The 19,595-nt window shown below is 36.4% G+C and overlaps 2 long non-coding RNA genes across 2 annotated transcripts; both read right to left on the bottom strand.

The window, feature by feature from the left end:
* Positions 1-1,797: 1,797 nt before the first annotated feature.
* On the bottom strand, positions 1,798-3,327 carry LOC140592693 (uncharacterized). The gene is made up of 2 exons (XR_011993102.1): positions 3,015-3,327; positions 1,798-2,186 (listed from the first exon to the last, which is right to left on the bottom strand). It is a non-coding gene; the product is annotated as an uncharacterized lncRNA (long non-coding RNA).
* Positions 3,328-10,496: 7,169 nt separating this feature from the next.
* Positions 10,497-12,026, bottom strand: LOC140592697 (uncharacterized). The gene is made up of 2 exons (XR_011993106.1): positions 11,714-12,026; positions 10,497-10,885 (listed from the first exon to the last, which is right to left on the bottom strand). It is a non-coding gene; the product is annotated as an uncharacterized lncRNA (long non-coding RNA).
* Positions 12,027-19,595: the final 7,569 nt, after the last annotated feature.

Consider the following 19,595-nt stretch of genomic DNA (forward strand, 5'->3'; position numbering starts at 1 on the left):
AAACGAAGCCCCGCCCCATAAACGCCCCATGCGCTTTCTAAAAAGATGGTTGCAATGCTGTATAATCCCGCCAGGTGGAGCATTGACTGGCACAGTTAACTGCACCGTATCTTTAATATACAGTACAGTACAGGCAGTTCTTTTATTGCAAACATAGTTTCATAGATAGATGACGTGGTAAAAAAACAACAACAAACTGATTAATAAAACAGATTTGTTAAATCACTCAATACACAACCCATGATGATTATGCTATTTATTATTAAATAATGAATTAATGAAACTACAGTAGTTAGTGAAGTATTTTTCAAGACATGCTTAATGCTCCGCTCTTTGTGCGGAGAGCTTGATTTTTTCAGGGATGCTAGTGTTAACACTGGCATTCCTGAGGTCTACGAAATTTTTCGGAACCTTTGGTGGACCACCCCTCACTCCCCACACAATATTTATAATTAGAATTATAATCGAATGAATGTGATATGGAGACACATGAACACACATGCGAAAGTAAGTTTTTTGCGGCGTAATATATTTGCCTGATGGGAAACTGAAATTGCAATTGCCGAATCACGAGAGATGGGGTTGAATTGTATTTCAAATTAAGATATTCCTTAGACCACACTGTTAGAAAAACGTCTCTGTGCTGACTCGATGTTGAAACCGTGAAACTCGCTTCATTTACAAAACAATAAGTGTTGATCGGCGCTGACGAGGCTGCGAGCAGCTTGTGTGGGGAGTGAGAGGCGGGGGCTCCTTGTGAGGGAGCTTGATTTTTTCTGGGATGCTAGTGTTAAACATGGTTTATTTGTCCAAGGTTGCTAGAGCCTGATTTACTCCTACCAATATAAATTATTTCAATTAAACCCATTTGTCTCAATCACAAATTAAGCCAACGCTGTATGAAAAATGAAGTTTTATTCAAAAAATATAGCTACACTGAAATGAAATGAAAATGAAAACAAACATCAAGTCCTAGTATAGCCAGCCCGTGACTGTTCAGGGTCAACTTTACGTGGACTTCTCAGTCGTTCGTTGATCTTATTTCTGATCCGGAACCAGTGGTCCGCTGTGAGATCCGGAAGTCTCCGCATGACAGTCTCCTGCACCTTGTCTTTTAAATTGTTGGGCAATTTGGCTTTGCCGTTTGTCCCACCCCAGTTTACCTGCTTTGCCCAACTCTGGTAGGCTTCAAATGGGCATAGCGCCAAAAACACACTGGCCGCATATATATCTGGGCGACGCTCTCCTCGCTGGAGACACTCTTTATAAAAAGAGTTTTGTGGACATGGCAGTTTTGTAATGGTCAGCAAAATAAACACTGTCTACACTGTTTGCGCCGTAATATATTTGGCTGACGGTGGGAAAACTGAAATCGCAATTGCCGAATCACGAGAAATGGGGATTGAACTGTATTTCAAATTATTGTACGATATATTACAACCTGTATTTCATGATTCCTCAGACCACACTCTTAGAAAAACGTCTCTGTGCTCACTCGAGGTTGAAACCGTGAAACTCGCTTCATTTGCAAAACAATAAGTGTTGATCGGCGCTGAGGAGGCTGCGAGCAGCTTGTGTGGGGAGTGAGGGGGGAGGGGGGGTTCCTTGTGAGGAGAGCTTGATTTTTTCAGGGATGCTAGTGTTAAACATGGTTCCCAAATTTGGCGTTTATAACGATTCAGACAGACTGAATTTAAGAATGTCTCCCATTTTCTGCCCATTGAAGTAGTTGGTTCAAGTAAATGTTTTTTTTTTTCAATACCCCAACAAAATCCCCAACAATTAAAACACGCAAACATGACTTAAAAATTTATTCTTCCAAAAATAGTCAGAGTTAAAACAGTAATTTGTCTAAAACATACAATACAGTACATGTTGCATTTTGCTTAAAGGTCATTAAAATACCCGGATAACACCATCTGCTGATTAGTCTCTATCTGGTTCTTTTATACTAAAATATTATTTTAAAAAAAACTATCAAAGATGCAACAGTTTAAGTCTTTGTTTCCGCCAAACTGTCAGACGTTTTGCAATTCTATGTTCAGAATATAGATCTGACCAAACATCATTCTAGATCTGTTGCACTGTGACGTCATTCCAGCTCCCTCAACAGCTTGTTCAGGCTCCTCCAGTAGCTCCAAAAGGCCAGCCGTCACCCGTCTGACCCAAGCCTCCATAGCGGAGCTCTGCTTAAAGAGAACAGGAGAATTTAGTGAAGAAAAAGATACTGTAAATACGCTTTACAGAATATCTAGTTAAGATAAAAAAAGAAAATATACTAATAAACCTATGTAACACAGAGTGTGTAAAATACTGTTTTGGGAAATCTGGAATGTAAATAAACTGCCTGCGCTAATGTTAACCATTGAACTTTGTTAACAGTAGCCACTGACTGTTTGTATTATCGTCTGCATTAAAATAACTGAGAATTTACTTAATGTGCTTTTTATACAAATAAGTTAAGCGATATAACATTCAGACTGTATATGAGCAGTATATACACTGTACTGTACAGTATGCGTTGCAAAACTACCATGCAAAAAATGGGAAAAATATAAACCTGGTTATGAGCGTTTAGCTCGCTAGCTCCTGTACAACTATCCTTATCTTCTGTCCCTCATGAACTACATCACATTATATTCCAGTCACAGAAATAACCTGCAGATTAACTCTTACCCAAAGAATAAATAAATGCATTTTCAGAGAGCACAAACACATTTACTGTATGTTTCTCGAGTAGTGCAGTTTTTGTAATAGGGACATTAATAGTATTTTCGAAGCTTTAGCGTCTTTTTGAGGAAAAGAGGAGTGACATTGTATTGTTAGTTTGTGACACTGACAGTAAGCTGTAATGTTAACTCCAGACTTGGTAAACAGATCATTAAGTTATCTAAAGTCACATCTGACCGCTGCTGTTGCTGCCAGTGATTTTCGAAACGGCCAATAAAAAACTAAACTGGGAAGTAACCTGTGAACTACCCCAAACAAATTTTATAAAATAAAACACCACTTACCGCGAATAGTCCATTAAGCCGCGATCTTCATTTCTGTAGTGCAGTTTGATAGCGTCAGTTCGGCGGGGGTGGGTGGTTAAAATCACGTGATTGCAACTCAGCGCAGCTAGATTGCTGGCTTGTGTTAACATGTTCTTGAGAACGAAGCTCCATCTAGTGGTGGCACCAGGTAAATGAATAAATAGGCGTGTTTACTGTGAAATCTTGACACGCCTATCTGGCTTGAGAGGGAGGGGGGACTACGCCGTCCATAGGGCAGCCGTACGCCATTCGCACGCCATTCACACGGCCGCGGCTATTTGACGTGGCTCCCTCTGTATAATGAAATCTTCATTTCGTGTTAGTTTGTCATGATTTCTTCACGAAAACACATTTTCCTATAATGGTAGGTCGAACTCTTATGGGGGAAGCGCAGGTTTCATGAAATGAACTCAGAATTTCAAGTTATAATGAAATTTTCATTTCGTATTAGTTTCTTATGATTTCTTCACGAAAACACATTTTCCTATAATGGTAGGTCGAACTCTTATGGGGGAAGCGCAGGTTTCATGAAATGAACTCAGAATTTCAAGTTATAGTGAAATCTTCATTTCGTGTTAGTTTGTCATGATTTCTTCACGAAAACACATTTTCCTATAATGGTAGGTCGAACTCTTATGGGGGAAGCGCAGGTTTCATGAAATGAACTCAGAATTTCAAGTTATAATGAAATCTTCATTTCGTGTTAATTTCTTATGATTTCTTCACGAAAGCACATTTTCCTATAAAGGTAGGTCAATCTCTTATAGGGGAAGCGCAGGTTTCATGAAATGAACTCAGAATTTCAAGTTATAATGAAATCTTCATTTCGTGTTAGTTTGTTATGATTTCTTCACGTAAACACATTTTTCCTATAATGGTAGGTCGAACTATTATTGGGGAAGCGCAGGTTTCATGAGATGAACTCAGAATTTCATGTTATAATGAAATCTTCATTTCGTGTTAGTTTGTCATGATTTCTTCACGTAAACACATTTTTCCTATAAAGGTAGATCGAACTCTTATGGGGGAAGCGCAGGTTTCATGAAATGAACTCAGAATTTCAAGTTACAATGAAATCTCTATTTCGTGTTAGTTTGTCATGATTTCTTCACGAAAACACATTTTCCTATAATGGTAGGTCGAACTCTTATGGGCGAAGCGCAGGTTTCATGAAATGAACTCAGAATTTCAAGTTATAGTGAAATCTTCATTTCGTGTTAGTTTGTCATGATTTCTTCACGAAAACACATTTTCCTATAATGGTAGGTCGAACTCTTATAGGGGAAGCGCAGGTTTCATGAAATGAACTCAGAATTTCATGTTATAATGAAATCTTCATTTCGTGTTAGTTTGTCATGATTTCTTCACGAAAACACATTTTCCTATAATGTTAGGTCGACCTCTTATGGGGGAAGCTCAGGTTTCATGAAATGAACTCAGAATTTCAAGTTATAATGAAATCTTCATTTCGTGTTAGTTTCTTATGATTTCTTCACGAAAACACATTTTCCTATAATGGTAGGTCGAACTCTTATGGGGGAAGCGCAGGTTTCATGAAATGAACTCAGAATTTCAAGTTATAATGAAATTTTCATTTCGTATTAGTTTGTCATGATTTCTTCACGTAAACACATTTTCCTATAATGGTAGGTCGATCTCTTATAGGGGAAGCGCAGGTTTCATGAAATGAACTCAGAATTTCAAGTTATAATGAAATCTTCATTTCGTGTTAGTTTGTCATGATTTCTTCACGTAAACACATTTTTCCTATATTGGTAGGTCGAACTCTTTAGGGGAAGCGCAGGTTTCATGAAATGAACTCAGAATTTCAAGTTATAATGAAATCTTCATTTCGTGTTAGTTTCTTATGATTTCTTCACGAAAACACATTTTCCTATAAAGGTAGATCGAACTCTTATGGGGGAAGCGCAGGTTTCATGAAATGAACTCAGAATTTCAAGTTACAATGAAATCTTCATTTCGTGTTAGTTTGTCATGATTTCTTCACGAAAACACATTTTCCTATAATGGTAGGTCGAACTCTTATGGGCGAAGCGCAGGTTTCATGAAATGAACTCAGAATTTCAAGTTATAATGAAATCTTCATTTCGTGTTAGTTTGTCATGATTTCTTCACGTAAACACATTTTCCTATAATGGTAGGTCGAACTCTTATGGGGGAAGCGCAGGTTTCATGAAATGAACTCAGAATTTCATGTTATAATGAAATCTTCATTTCGTGTTAGTTTGTCATGATTTCTTCACGAAAACACATTTTCCTATAATGGTAGGTCGAACTCTTATAGGGGAAGCGCAGGTTTCATGAAATGAACTCAGAATTTCAAGTTATAATGAAATCTTCATTTCGTGTTAGTTTGTCATGATTTCTTCACGTAAACACATTTTCCTATAATGGTAGGTCGAACTCTTATAGGGGAAGCGCAGGTTTCATGAAATGAACTCAGAATTTCAAGTTATAATGAAATCTTCATTTCGTATTAGTTTGTCATGATTTCTTCACGTAAACATATTTTCCTATAATGGTAGGTCGAACTCTTTAGGGGAAGCGCAGGTTTCATGAAATGAACTCAGAATTTCAAGTTATAATGAAATCTTCATTTCGTGTTAGTTTCTTATGATTTCTTCACGAAAACACATTTTCCTATAAAGGTAGATCGAACTCTTATGGGGGAAGCGCAGGTTTCATGAAATGAACTCAGAATTTCAAGTTACAATGAAATCTTCATTTCGTGTTAGTTTGTCATGATTTCTTCACGAAAACACATTTTCCTATAATGGTAGGTCGAACTCTTATGGGCGAAGCGCAGGTTTCATGAAATGAACTCAGAATTTCAAGTTATAGTGAAATCTTCATTTCGTGTTAGTTTGTCATGATTTCTTCACGAAAACACATTTTCCTATAATGGTAGGTCGAACTCTTATAGGGGAAGCGCAGGTTTCATGAAATGAAGTCAGAATTTCATTTCAAGTTATAATGAAATCTTCATTTCGTGTTAGTTTGTCATGATTTCCTCACGAAAACACATTTTCCTATAATGGTAGGTCGAACTCTTATAGGGGAAGCGCAGGATTCATGAGATGAAGTCAGAATTTCAAGTTATAATGAAATCTTCATTTCGTGTTAGTTTGTCATGATTTCTTCACGAAAACACATTTTCCTATAAAGGTAGGTCGATCTCTTATGGGAGAAGGGCAGGTTTCATGAAATGAACTCAGAAGTTCAAGTTATAATGAAATCTTCATTTCGTATTAGTTTGTCATGATTTCTTCACGTAAACACATTTTCCTATAATGGTAGGTCGATCTCTTATAGGGGAAGTGCAGGTTTCATGAAATGAACTCAGAATTTCAAGTTATAATGAAATCTTCATTTCGTGTTAGTTTGTCATGATTTCTTCACGTAAACACATTTTCCTATATTGGTAGGTCGAACTATTATGGGAGATGCGCAGGTTTCATGAAATGAACTCAGAATTTCAAGTTATAATTAAATCTTCATATCGTGTTAGTTTCTTATGATTTCTTCACGAAAACACATTTTCCTATAAAGGTAGGTCGAACTCTTATGGGAGAAGGGCAGGTTTCATGAAATGATCTCAGAAGTTCAAGTTATAATGAAATCTTCATTTCGTATTAGTTTGTCATGATTTCTTCACGTAAACACATTTTCCTATAATGGTAGGTCGATCTCTTATAGGGGAAGTACAGGTTTCATGAAATGAACTCAGAATTTCAAGTTATAATGAAATCTTCATTTCGTGTTAGTTTGTCATGATTTCTTCACGTAAACACATTTTCCTATAATGGTAGGTCGAACTCTTATGGGGGAAGCTCAGGTTTCATGAAATGAACTCAGAATTTCAAGTTATAATGAAATCTTCATTTCGTGTTAGTTTGTCATGATTTCTTCACGTAAACACATTTTCCTATAATGGTAGGTCGAACTCTTATAGGGGAAGCGCAGGTTTCATGAGTTGAACTCAGAATTTCATGTTATAATGAAATCTTCATTTCGTGTTAGTTTGTCATGATTTCTTCACGTAAACACATTTTCCTATATTGGTAGGTCGAACTCTTATGGGAGAAGGGCAGGTTTCATGAAATGAACTCAGAAGTTCAAGTTATAATGAAATCTTCATTTCGTATTAGTTTGTCATGATTTCTTCACGTAAACACATTTTCCTATAATGGTAGGTCGAACTCTTTAGGGGAAGCGCAGGTTTCATGAAATGAACTCAGAATTTCAAGTTATAATGAAATCTTCATTTCGTGTTAGTTTCTTATGATTTCTTCACGAAAACACATTTTCCTATAAAGGTAGATCGAACTCTTATGGGGGAAGCGCAGGTTTCATGAAATGAACTCAGAATTTCAAGTTACAATGAAATCTTCATTTCGTGTTAGTTTGTCATGATTTCTTCACGAAAACACATTTTCCTATAATGGTAGGTCGATCTCTTATAGGGGAAGCGCAGGTTTCATGAAATGAACTCAGAAATTCAAGTTATAATGAAATCTTCATTTCGTGTTAGTTTGTCATGATTTCTTCACGTAAACACATTTTTCCTATATTGGTAGGTCGAACTCTTATGGGGGAAGTGCAGGTTTCATGAAATGAACTCAGAATTTCAAGTTATAATGAAATCTTCATTTCGTGTTAGTTTGTCATGATTTCTTCACGTAAACACATTTTCCTATAATGGTAGGTCGAACTCTTATAGGGGAAGCGCAGGTTTCATGAGATGAACTCAGAATTTCATGTTATAATGAAATCTTCATTTCGTGTTAGTTTGTCATGATTTCTTCACGAAAACACATTTTCCTATAATGGTAGGTCGAACTCTTATGGGGGAAGCGCAGGTTTCATGAAATGAACTCAGAATTTCAAGTTATAGTGAAATCTTCATTTCGTATTAGTTTGTCATGATTTCTTCACGTAAACACATTTTCCTATAATGGTAGGTCGATCTCTTATAGGGGAAGCGCAGGTTTCATGAAATGAACTCAGAAATTCAAGTTATAATGAAATCTTCATTTCGTGTTAGTTTGTCATGATTTCTTCACGTAAACACATTTTTCCTATATTGGTAGGTCGAACTCTTATGGGGGAAGTGCAGGTTTCATGAAATGAACTCAGAATTTCAAGTTATAATGAAATCTTCATTTCGTGTTAGTTTGTCATGATTTCTTCACGTAAACACATTTTCCTATAATGGTAGGTCGAACTCTTATAGGGGAAGCGCAGGTTTCATGAGATGAACTCAGAATTTCATGTTATAATGAAATCTTCATTTCGTGTTAGTTTGTCATGATTTCTTCACGAAAACACGTTTTCCTATAATGGTAGGTCGAACTCTTGTAGGGGAAGCGCAGGTTTCATGAAATCAACTCAGAATGTCAAGTTATAATGTAATTTTCATTTCGTATTAGTTTGTCATGATTTCTTCACGTAAACACATTTTCCTATAATGGTAGGTCGATCTCTTATAGGGGAAGCGCAGGTTTCATGAAATGAACTCAGAATTTCAAGTTACAGAGGGAGCCACGTCAAATAGCCGCCTGGAGCGTGACGGGTCCATGGCAGAACCATGCAAGGTCAATGCACGATCCGTGCACGGAATGTGATCCCCCGCGATGACGCAGTAAACGAAGCCCCGCCCCATAAACGCCCCATGCGCTTTCTAAAAAGATGGTTGCAATGCTGTATAATCCCGCCAGGTGGAGCATTGACTGGCACAGTTAACTGCACCGTATCTTTAATATACAGTACAGTACAGGCAGTTCTTTTATTGCAAACATAGTTTCATAGATAGATGACGTGGTAAAAAAACAACAACAAACTGATTAATAAAACAGATTTGTTAAATCACTCAATACACAACCCATGATGATTATGCTATTTATTATTAAATAATGAATTAATGAAACTACAGTAGTTAGTGAAGTATTTTTCAAGACATGCTTAATGCTCCGCTCTTTGTGCGGAGAGCTTGATTTTTTCAGGGATGCTAGTGTTAACACTGGCATTCCTGAGGTCTACGAAATTTTTCGGAACCTTTGGTGGACCACCCCTCACTCCCCACACAATATTTATAATTAGAATTATAATCGAATGAATGTGATATGGAGACACATGAACACACATGCGAAAGTAAGTTTTTTGCGGCGTAATATATTTGCCTGATGGGAAACTGAAATTGCAATTGCCGAATCACGAGAGATGGGGTTGAATTGTATTTCAAATTAAGATATTCCTTAGACCACACTGTTAGAAAAACGTCTCTGTGCTGACTCGATGTTGAAACCGTGAAACTCGCTTCATTTACAAAACAATAAGTGTTGATCGGCGCTGACGAGGCTGCGAGCAGCTTGTGTGGGGAGTGAGAGGCGGGGGCTCCTTGTGAGGGAGCTTGATTTTTTCTGGGATGCTAGTGTTAAACATGGTTTATTTGTCCAAGGTTGCTAGAGCCTGATTTACTCCTACCAATATAAATTATTTCAATTAAACCCATTTGTCTCAATCACAAATTAAGCCAACGCTGTATGAAAAATGAAGTTTTATTCAAAAAATATAGCTACACTGAAATGAAATGAAAATGAAAACAAACATCAAGTCCTAGTATAGCCAGCCCGTGACTGTTCAGGGTCAACTTTACGTGGACTTCTCAGTCGTTCGTTGATCTTATTTCTGATCCGGAACCAGTGGTCCGCTGTGAGATCCGGAAGTCTCCGCATGACAGTCTCCTGCACCTTGTCTTTTAAATTGTTGGGCAATTTGGCTTTGCCGTTTGTCCCACCCCAGTTTACCTGCTTTGCCCAACTCTGGTAGGCTTCAAATGGGCATAGCGCCAAAAACACACTGGCCGCATATATATCTGGGCGACGCTCTCCTCGCTGGAGACACTCTTTATAAAAAGAGTTTTGTGGACATGGCAGTTTTGTAATGGTCAGCAAAATAAACACTGTCTACACTGTTTGCGCCGTAATATATTTGGCTGACGGTGGGAAAACTGAAATCGCAATTGCCGAATCACGAGAAATGGGGATTGAACTGTATTTCAAATTATTGTACGATATATTACAACCTGTATTTCATGATTCCTCAGACCACACTCTTAGAAAAACGTCTCTGTGCTCACTCGAGGTTGAAACCGTGAAACTCGCTTCATTTGCAAAACAATAAGTGTTGATCGGCGCTGAGGAGGCTGCGAGCAGCTTGTGTGGGGAGTGAGGGGGGAGGGGGGGTTCCTTGTGAGGAGAGCTTGATTTTTTCAGGGATGCTAGTGTTAAACATGGTTCCCAAATTTGGCGTTTATAACGATTCAGACAGACTGAATTTAAGAATGTCTCCCATTTTCTGCCCATTGAAGTAGTTGGTTCAAGTAAATGTTTTTTTTTTTCAATACCCCAACAAAATCCCCAACAATTAAAACACGCAAACATGACTTAAAAATTTATTCTTCCAAAAATAGTCAGAGTTAAAACAGTAATTTGTCTAAAACATACAATACAGTACATGTTGCATTTTGCTTAAAGGTCATTAAAATACCCGGATAACACCATCTGCTGATTAGTCTCTATCTGGTTCTTTTATACTAAAATATTATTTTAAAAAAAACTATCAAAGATGCAACAGTTTAAGTCTTTGTTTCCGCCAAACTGTCAGACGTTTTGCAATTCTATGTTCAGAATATAGATCTGACCAAACATCATTCTAGATCTGTTGCACTGTGACGTCATTCCAGCTCCCTCAACAGCTTGTTCAGGCTCCTCCAGTAGCTCCAAAAGGCCAGCCGTCACCCGTCTGACCCAAGCCTCCATAGCGGAGCTCTGCTTAAAGAGAACAGGAGAATTTAGTGAAGAAAAAGATACTGTAAATACGCTTTACAGAATATCTAGTTAAGATAAAAAAAGAAAATATACTAATAAACCTATGTAACACAGAGTGTGTAAAATACTGTTTTGGGAAATCTGGAATGTAAATAAACTGCCTGCGCTAATGTTAACCATTGAACTTTGTTAACAGTAGCCACTGACTGTTTGTATTATCGTCTGCATTAAAATAACTGAGAATTTACTTAATGTGCTTTTTATACAAATAAGTTAAGCGATATAACATTCAGACTGTATATGAGCAGTATATACACTGTACTGTACAGTATGCGTTGCAAAACTACCATGCAAAAAATGGGAAAAATATAAACCTGGTTATGAGCGTTTAGCTCGCTAGCTCCTGTACAACTATCCTTATCTTCTGTCCCTCATGAACTACATCACATTATATTCCAGTCACAGAAATAACCTGCAGATTAACTCTTACCCAAAGAATAAATAAATGCATTTTCAGAGAGCACAAACACATTTACTGTATGTTTCTCGAGTAGTGCAGTTTTTGTAATAGGGACATTAATAGTATTTTCGAAGCTTTAGCGTCTTTTTGAGGAAAAGAGGAGTGACATTGTATTGTTAGTTTGTGACACTGACAGTAAGCTGTAATGTTAACTCCAGACTTGGTAAACAGATCATTAAGTTATCTAAAGTCACATCTGACCGCTGCTGTTGCTGCCAGTGATTTTCGAAACGGCCAATAAAAAACTAAACTGGGAAGTAACCTGTGAACTACCCCAAACAAATTTTATAAAATAAAACACCACTTACCGCGAATAGTCCATTAAGCCGCGATCTTCATTTCTGTAGTGCAGTTTGATAGCGTCAGTTCGGCGGGGGTGGGTGGTTAAAATCACGTGATTGCAACTCAGCGCAGCTAGATTGCTGGCTTGTGTTAACATGTTCTTGAGAACGAAGCTCCATCTAGTGGTGGCACCAGGTAAATGAATAAATAGGCGTGTTTACTGTGAAATCTTGACACGCCTATCTGGCTTGAGAGGGAGGGGGGACTACGCCGTCCATAGGGCAGCCGTACGCCATTCGCACGCCATTCACACGGCCGCGGCTATTTGACGTGGCTCCCTCTGTATAATGAAATCTTCATTTCGTGTTAGTTTGTCATGATTTCTTCACGAAAACACATTTTCCTATAATGGTAGGTCGAACTCTTATGGGGGAAGCGCAGGTTTCATGAAATGAACTCAGAATTTCAAGTTATAATGAAATTTTCATTTCGTATTAGTTTCTTATGATTTCTTCACGAAAACACATTTTCCTATAATGGTAGGTCGAACTCTTATGGGGGAAGCGCAGGTTTCATGAAATGAACTCAGAATTTCAAGTTATAGTGAAATCTTCATTTCGTGTTAGTTTGTCATGATTTCTTCACGAAAACACATTTTCCTATAATGGTAGGTCGAACTCTTATGGGGGAAGCGCAGGTTTCATGAAATGAACTCAGAATTTCAAGTTATAATGAAATCTTCATTTCGTGTTAATTTCTTATGATTTCTTCACGAAAGCACATTTTCCTATAAAGGTAGGTCAATCTCTTATAGGGGAAGCGCAGGTTTCATGAAATGAACTCAGAATTTCAAGTTATAATGAAATCTTCATTTCGTGTTAGTTTGTTATGATTTCTTCACGTAAACACATTTTTCCTATAATGGTAGGTCGAACTATTATTGGGGAAGCGCAGGTTTCATGAGATGAACTCAGAATTTCATGTTATAATGAAATCTTCATTTCGTGTTAGTTTGTCATGATTTCTTCACGTAAACACATTTTTCCTATAAAGGTAGATCGAACTCTTATGGGGGAAGCGCAGGTTTCATGAAATGAACTCAGAATTTCAAGTTACAATGAAATCTCTATTTCGTGTTAGTTTGTCATGATTTCTTCACGAAAACACATTTTCCTATAATGGTAGGTCGAACTCTTATGGGCGAAGCGCAGGTTTCATGAAATGAACTCAGAATTTCAAGTTATAGTGAAATCTTCATTTCGTGTTAGTTTGTCATGATTTCTTCACGAAAACACATTTTCCTATAATGGTAGGTCGAACTCTTATAGGGGAAGCGCAGGTTTCATGAAATGAACTCAGAATTTCATGTTATAATGAAATCTTCATTTCGTGTTAGTTTGTCATGATTTCTTCACGAAAACACATTTTCCTATAATGTTAGGTCGACCTCTTATGGGGGAAGCTCAGGTTTCATGAAATGAACTCAGAATTTCAAGTTATAATGAAATCTTCATTTCGTGTTAGTTTCTTATGATTTCTTCACGAAAACACATTTTCCTATAATGGTAGGTCGAACTCTTATGGGGGAAGCGCAGGTTTCATGAAATGAACTCAGAATTTCAAGTTATAATGAAATTTTCATTTCGTATTAGTTTGTCATGATTTCTTCACGTAAACACATTTTCCTATAATGGTAGGTCGATCTCTTATAGGGGAAGCGCAGGTTTCATGAAATGAACTCAGAATTTCAAGTTATAATGAAATCTTCATTTCGTGTTAGTTTGTCATGATTTCTTCACGTAAACACATTTTTCCTATATTGGTAGGTCGAACTCTTTAGGGGAAGCGCAGGTTTCATGAAATGAACTCAGAATTTCAAGTTATAATGAAATCTTCATTTCGTGTTAGTTTCTTATGATTTCTTCACGAAAACACATTTTCCTATAAAGGTAGATCGAACTCTTATGGGGGAAGCGCAGGTTTCATGAAATGAACTCAGAATTTCAAGTTACAATGAAATCTTCATTTCGTGTTAGTTTGTCATGATTTCTTCACGAAAACACATTTTCCTATAATGGTAGGTCGAACTCTTATGGGCGAAGCGCAGGTTTCATGAAATGAACTCAGAATTTCAAGTTATAATGAAATCTTCATTTCGTGTTAGTTTGTCATGATTTCTTCACGTAAACACATTTTCCTATAATGGTAGGTCGAACTCTTATGGGGGAAGCGCAGGTTTCATGAAATGAACTCAGAATTTCATGTTATAATGAAATCTTCATTTCGTGTTAGTTTGTCATGATTTCTTCACGAAAACACATTTTCCTATAATGGTAGGTCGAACTCTTATAGGGGAAGCGCAGGTTTCATGAAATGAACTCAGAATTTCAAGTTATAATGAAATCTTCATTTCGTGTTAGTTTGTCATGATTTCTTCACGTAAACACATTTTCCTATAATGGTAGGTCGAACTCTTATAGGGGAAGCGCAGGTTTCATGAAATGAACTCAGAATTTCAAGTTATAATGAAATCTTCATTTCGTATTAGTTTGTCATGATTTCTTCACGTAAACATATTTTCCTATAATGGTAGGTCGAACTCTTTAGGGGAAGCGCAGGTTTCATGAAATGAACTCAGAATTTCAAGTTATAATGAAATCTTCATTTCGTGTTAGTTTCTTATGATTTCTTCACGAAAACACATTTTCCTATAAAGGTAGATCGAACTCTTATGGGGGAAGCGCAGGTTTCATGAAATGAACTCAGAATTTCAAGTTATAGTGAAATCTTCATTTCGTGTTAGTTTGTCATGATTTCTTCACGAAAACACATTTTCCTATAATGGTAGGTCGAACTCTTATAGGGGAAGCGCAGGTTTCATGAAATGAAGTCAGAATTTCATTTCAAGTTATAATGAAATCTTCATTTCGTGTTAGTTTGTCATGATTTCCTCACGAAAACACATTTTCCTATAATGGTAGGTCGAACTCTTATAGGGGAAGCGCAGGATTCATGAGATGAAGTCAGAATTTCAAGTTATAATGAAATCTTCATTTCGTGTTAGTTTGTCATGATTTCTTCACGAAAACACATTTTCCTATAAAGGTAGGTCGATCTCTTATGGGGGAAGCGCAGGTTTCATGAAATGAACTCAGAATTTCAAGTTATAATGAAATTTTCATTTCGTATTAGTTTGTCATGATTTCTTCACGTAAACACATTTTCCTATAATGGTAGGTCGAACTCTTATAGGGGAAGCGCAGGTTTCATGAGATGAACTCAGAATTTCAAGTTATAATGAAATCTTCATTTCGTGTTAGTTTGTCATGATTTCTTCACGAAAACACATTTTCCTATAATGGTAGGTCGAACTCTTATGGGGGAAGCGCAGGTTTCATGAAATGAACTCAGAATTTCAAGTTATAGTGAAATCTTCATTTCGTGTTAGTTTGTCATGATTTCTTCACGAAAACACATTTTCCTATAATGGTAGGTCGAACTCTTATGGGGGAAGCGCAGGTTTCATGAAATGAACTCAGAATTTCAAGTTATAATGAAATCTTCATTTCGTGTTAATTTCTTATGATTTCTTCACGAAAACACATTTTCCTATAAAGGTAGGTCAATCTCTTATAGGGGAAGCGCAGGTTTCATGAAATGAACTCAGAATTTCAAGTTATAATGAAATCTTCATTTCGTGTTAGTTTGTTATGATTTCTTCACGTAAACACATTTTTCCTATAATGGTAGGTCGAACTATTATTGGGGAAGCGCAGGTTTCATGAGATGAACTCAGAATTTCATGTTATAATGAAATCTTCATTTCGTGTTAGTTTGTCATGATTTCTTCACGTAAACACATTTTTCCTATAAAGGTAGATCGAACTCTTATGGGGGAAGCGCAGGTTTCATGAAATGAACTCAGAATTTCAAGTTACAATGAAATCTTCATTTCGTGTTAGTTTGTCATGATTTCTTCACGAAAACACATTTTCCTATAATGGTAGGTCGAACTCTTATGGGCGAAGCGCAGGTTTCATGAAATGAACTCAGAATTTCAAGTTATAGTGAAATCTTCATTTCGTGTTAGTTTGTCATGATTTCTTCACGAAAACACATTTTCCTATAATGGTAGGTCGAACTCTTATAGGGGAAGCGCAGGTTTCATGAAATGAACTCAGAATTTCATGTTATAATGAAATCTTCATTTCGTGTTAGTTTGTCATGATTTCTTCACGAAAACACATTTTCCTATAATGTTAGGTCGACCTCTTATGGGGGAAGCTCAGGTTTCATGAAATGAACTCAGAATTTCAAGTTATAATGAAATCTTCATTTCGTGTTAGTTTCTTATGATTTCTTCACGAAAACACATTTTCCTATAAAGGTAGATCGAACTCTTATGGGGGAAGCGCAGGTTTCATGAAATGAACTCAGAATTTCAAGTTACAATGAAATCTTCATTTCGTGTTAGTTTGTCATGATTTCTTCACGAAAACACATTTTCCTATAATGGTAGGTCGAACTCTTATGGGCGAAGCGCAGGTTTCATGAAATGAACTCAGAATTTCAAGTTATAATGAAATCTTCATTTCGTATTAGTTTGTCATGATTTCTTCACGTAAACATATTTTCCTATAATGGTAGGTCGAACTCTTTAGGGGAAGCGCAGGTTTCATGAAATGAACTCAGAATTTCAAGTTATAATGAAATCTTCATTTCGTGTTAGTTTCTTATGATTTCTTCACGAAAACACATTTTCCTATAAAGGTAGATCGAACTCTTATGGGGGAAGCGCAGGTTTCATGAAATGAACTCAGAATTTCAAGTTACAATGAAATCTTCATTTCGTGTTAGTTTGTCATGATTTCTTCACGAAAACACATTTTCCTATAATGGTAGGTCGAACTCTTATGGGCGAAGCGCAGGTTTCATGAAATGAACTCAGAATTTCAAGTTATAGTGAAATCTTCATTTCGTGTTAGTTTGTCATGATTTCTTCACGAAAACACATTTTCCTATAATGGTAGGTCGAACTCTTATAGGGGAAGCGCAGGTTTCATGAAATGAAGTCAGAATTTCATTTCAAGTTATAATGAAATCTTCATTTCGTGTTAGTTTGTCATGATTTCCTCACGAAAACACATTTTCCTATAATGGTAGGTCGAACTCTTATAGGGGAAGCGCAGGTTTCATGAGATGAAGTCAGAATTTCAAGTTATAATGAAATCTTCATTTCGTGTTAGTTTGTCATGATTTCTTCACGAAAACACATTTTCCTATAAAGGTAGGTCGATCTCTTATAGGGGAAGCGCAGGTTTCATGAAATGAACTCAGAATTTCAAGTTATAATGAAATTTTCATTTCGTATTAGTTTGTCATGATTTCTTCACGTAAACACATTTTACTATAATGGTAGGTCGATCTCTTATAGGGGAAGCGCAGGTTTCATGAAATTAACTCAGAATTTCAAGTTATAATGAAATCTTCATTTCGTGTTAGTTTGTCATGATTTCTTCACGTAAACACATTTTTTCTATATTGGTAGGTCGAACTCTTATGGGGGAAGTGCAGGTTTCATGAAATGAACTCAGAATTTCAAGTTATAATGAAATCTTCATTTCGTGTTAGTTTGTCATGATTTCTTCACGTAAACACATTTTCCTATAATGGTAGGTCGAACTCTTATAGGGGAAGCGCAGGTTTCATGAGATGAACTCAGAATTTCATGTTATAATGAAATCTTCATTTCGTGTTAATTTGTCATGATTTCTTCACGAAAACACATTTTCCTATAATGGTAGGTCGAACTCTTATAGGGGAAGCGCAGGTTTCATGAAATGAAGTCAGAATTTCAACTTATAATGAAATCTTCATTTCGTGTTAGTTTGTCATGATTTCTTCACGAAAACACATTTTCCTATAATGGTAGGTCGAACTCTTATAGGGGAAGCGCAGGTTTCATGAGATGAACTTAGAATTTCATGTTATAATGAAATCTTCATTTCGTGTTAGTTTGTCATGATTTCTTCACGAAAACACATTTTCCTATAATGGTAGGTCGAACTCTTATAGGGGAAGCGCAGGTTTCATAAGATGAAGTCAGAATTTCAAGTTATAATGAAATCTTCATTTCGTGTTAGTTTGTCATGATTTCTTCACGTAAACACATTTTCCTATAATGGTAGGTCGAACTCTTATAGGGGAAGCGCAGGTTTCATGAGATGAACTCAGAATTTCATGTTATAATGAAATCTTCATTTCGTGTTAGTTTGTCATGATTTCTTCACGAAAACACATTTTCCTATAATGGTAGGTCGAACTCTTATGGGGGAAGCGCAGGTTTCATGAAATGAACTCAGAATTTCAAGTTATAATGAAATTTTCATTTCGTATTAGTTTGTCATGATTTCTTCACGTAAACACATTTTCCTGTAATGGTAGGTCGAACTCTTATAGGGGAAGCCCAGGTTTCATGAAATGAACTCAGAATTTCAAGTTATAATGAAATCTTCATTTCGTATTAGTTTGTCATGATTTCTTCACGTAAACACATTTTCCTATAATGGTAGGTCGAACTCTTATAGGGGAAGCGCAGGTTTCATGAAATGAACTCAGAATTTCAAGTTATAATGAAATCTTCATTTCGTGTTAGTTTGTCATGATTTCTTCACGTAAACACATTTTCCTATAATGGTAGGTCGAACTCTTATAGGGGAAGCGCAGGTTTCATGAGTTGAACTCAGAATTTCATGTTATAATGAAATCTTCATTTCGTGTTAGTTTGTCATGATTTCTTCACGAAAACACATTTTCCTATAATGGTAGGTCGAACTCTTATAGGGGAAGCGCAGGTTTCATAAGATGAAGTCAGAATTTCAAGTTATAATGAAATCTTCATTTCGTGTTAGTTTGTCATGATTTCTTCACGTAAACACATTTTCCTATAATGGTAGGTCGAACTCTTATAGGGGAAGCGCAGGTTTCATGAGATGAACTCAGAATTTCATGTTATAATGAAATCTTCATTTCGTGTTAGTTTGTCATGATTTCTTCACGAAAACACATTTTCCTATAATGGTAGGTCGAACTCTTATGGGGGAAGCGCAGGTTTCATGAGATGAACTCAGAATTTCAAGTTATAATGAAATTTTCATTTCGTATTAGTTTGTCATGATTTCTTCACGTAAACACATTTTCCTATAATGGTAGGTCGAACTCTTATAGGGGAAGCGCAGGTTTCATGAAATGAACTCAGAATTTCAAGTTATAATGAAATCTTCATTTCGTGTTAGTTTGTCATGATTTCTTCACGTAAACACATTTTCCTATAATGGTAGGTCGAACTCTTATAGGGGAAGCGCAGGTTTCATGAGTTGAACTCAGAATTTCATGTTATAATGAAATCTTCATTTCGTGTTAGTTTGTCATGATTTCTTCACGTAAACACATTTTCCTATATTGGTAGGTCGAACTCTTCTGGGAGAAGGGCAGGTTTCATGAAATGAACTCAGAAGTTCAAGTTATAATGAAATCTTCATTTCGTGTTAGTTTCTTATGATTTCTTCACGAAAACACATTTTCCTATAAAGGTAGGTCGAACTCTTATGGGGGAAGCGCAGGTTTCATGAAATGAACTCAGAATTTCAAGTTATAATGAAATCTTCATTTCGTGTTAGTTTGTCATGATTTCTTCAAGTAAACACATTTTTCTATAATGGTAGGTCGAACTCTTATGGGGGAAGCGCAGGTTTCATGAAATGAACTCAGAATTTCAAGTTATAGTGAAATCTTCATTTCGTGTTAGTTTGTCATGATTTCTTCACGAAAACACATTTTCCTATAATGGTAGGTCGAACTCTTATAGGGGAAGCGCAGGTTTCATGAAATGAACTCAGAATTTCAAGT

Source organism: Paramormyrops kingsleyae, chromosome 1 (genome assembly GCF_048594095.1).
Source record: "Paramormyrops kingsleyae isolate MSU_618 chromosome 1, PKINGS_0.4, whole genome shotgun sequence".
Taxonomy (NCBI): Eukaryota; Metazoa; Chordata; class Actinopteri; order Osteoglossiformes; family Mormyridae; genus Paramormyrops; species Paramormyrops kingsleyae.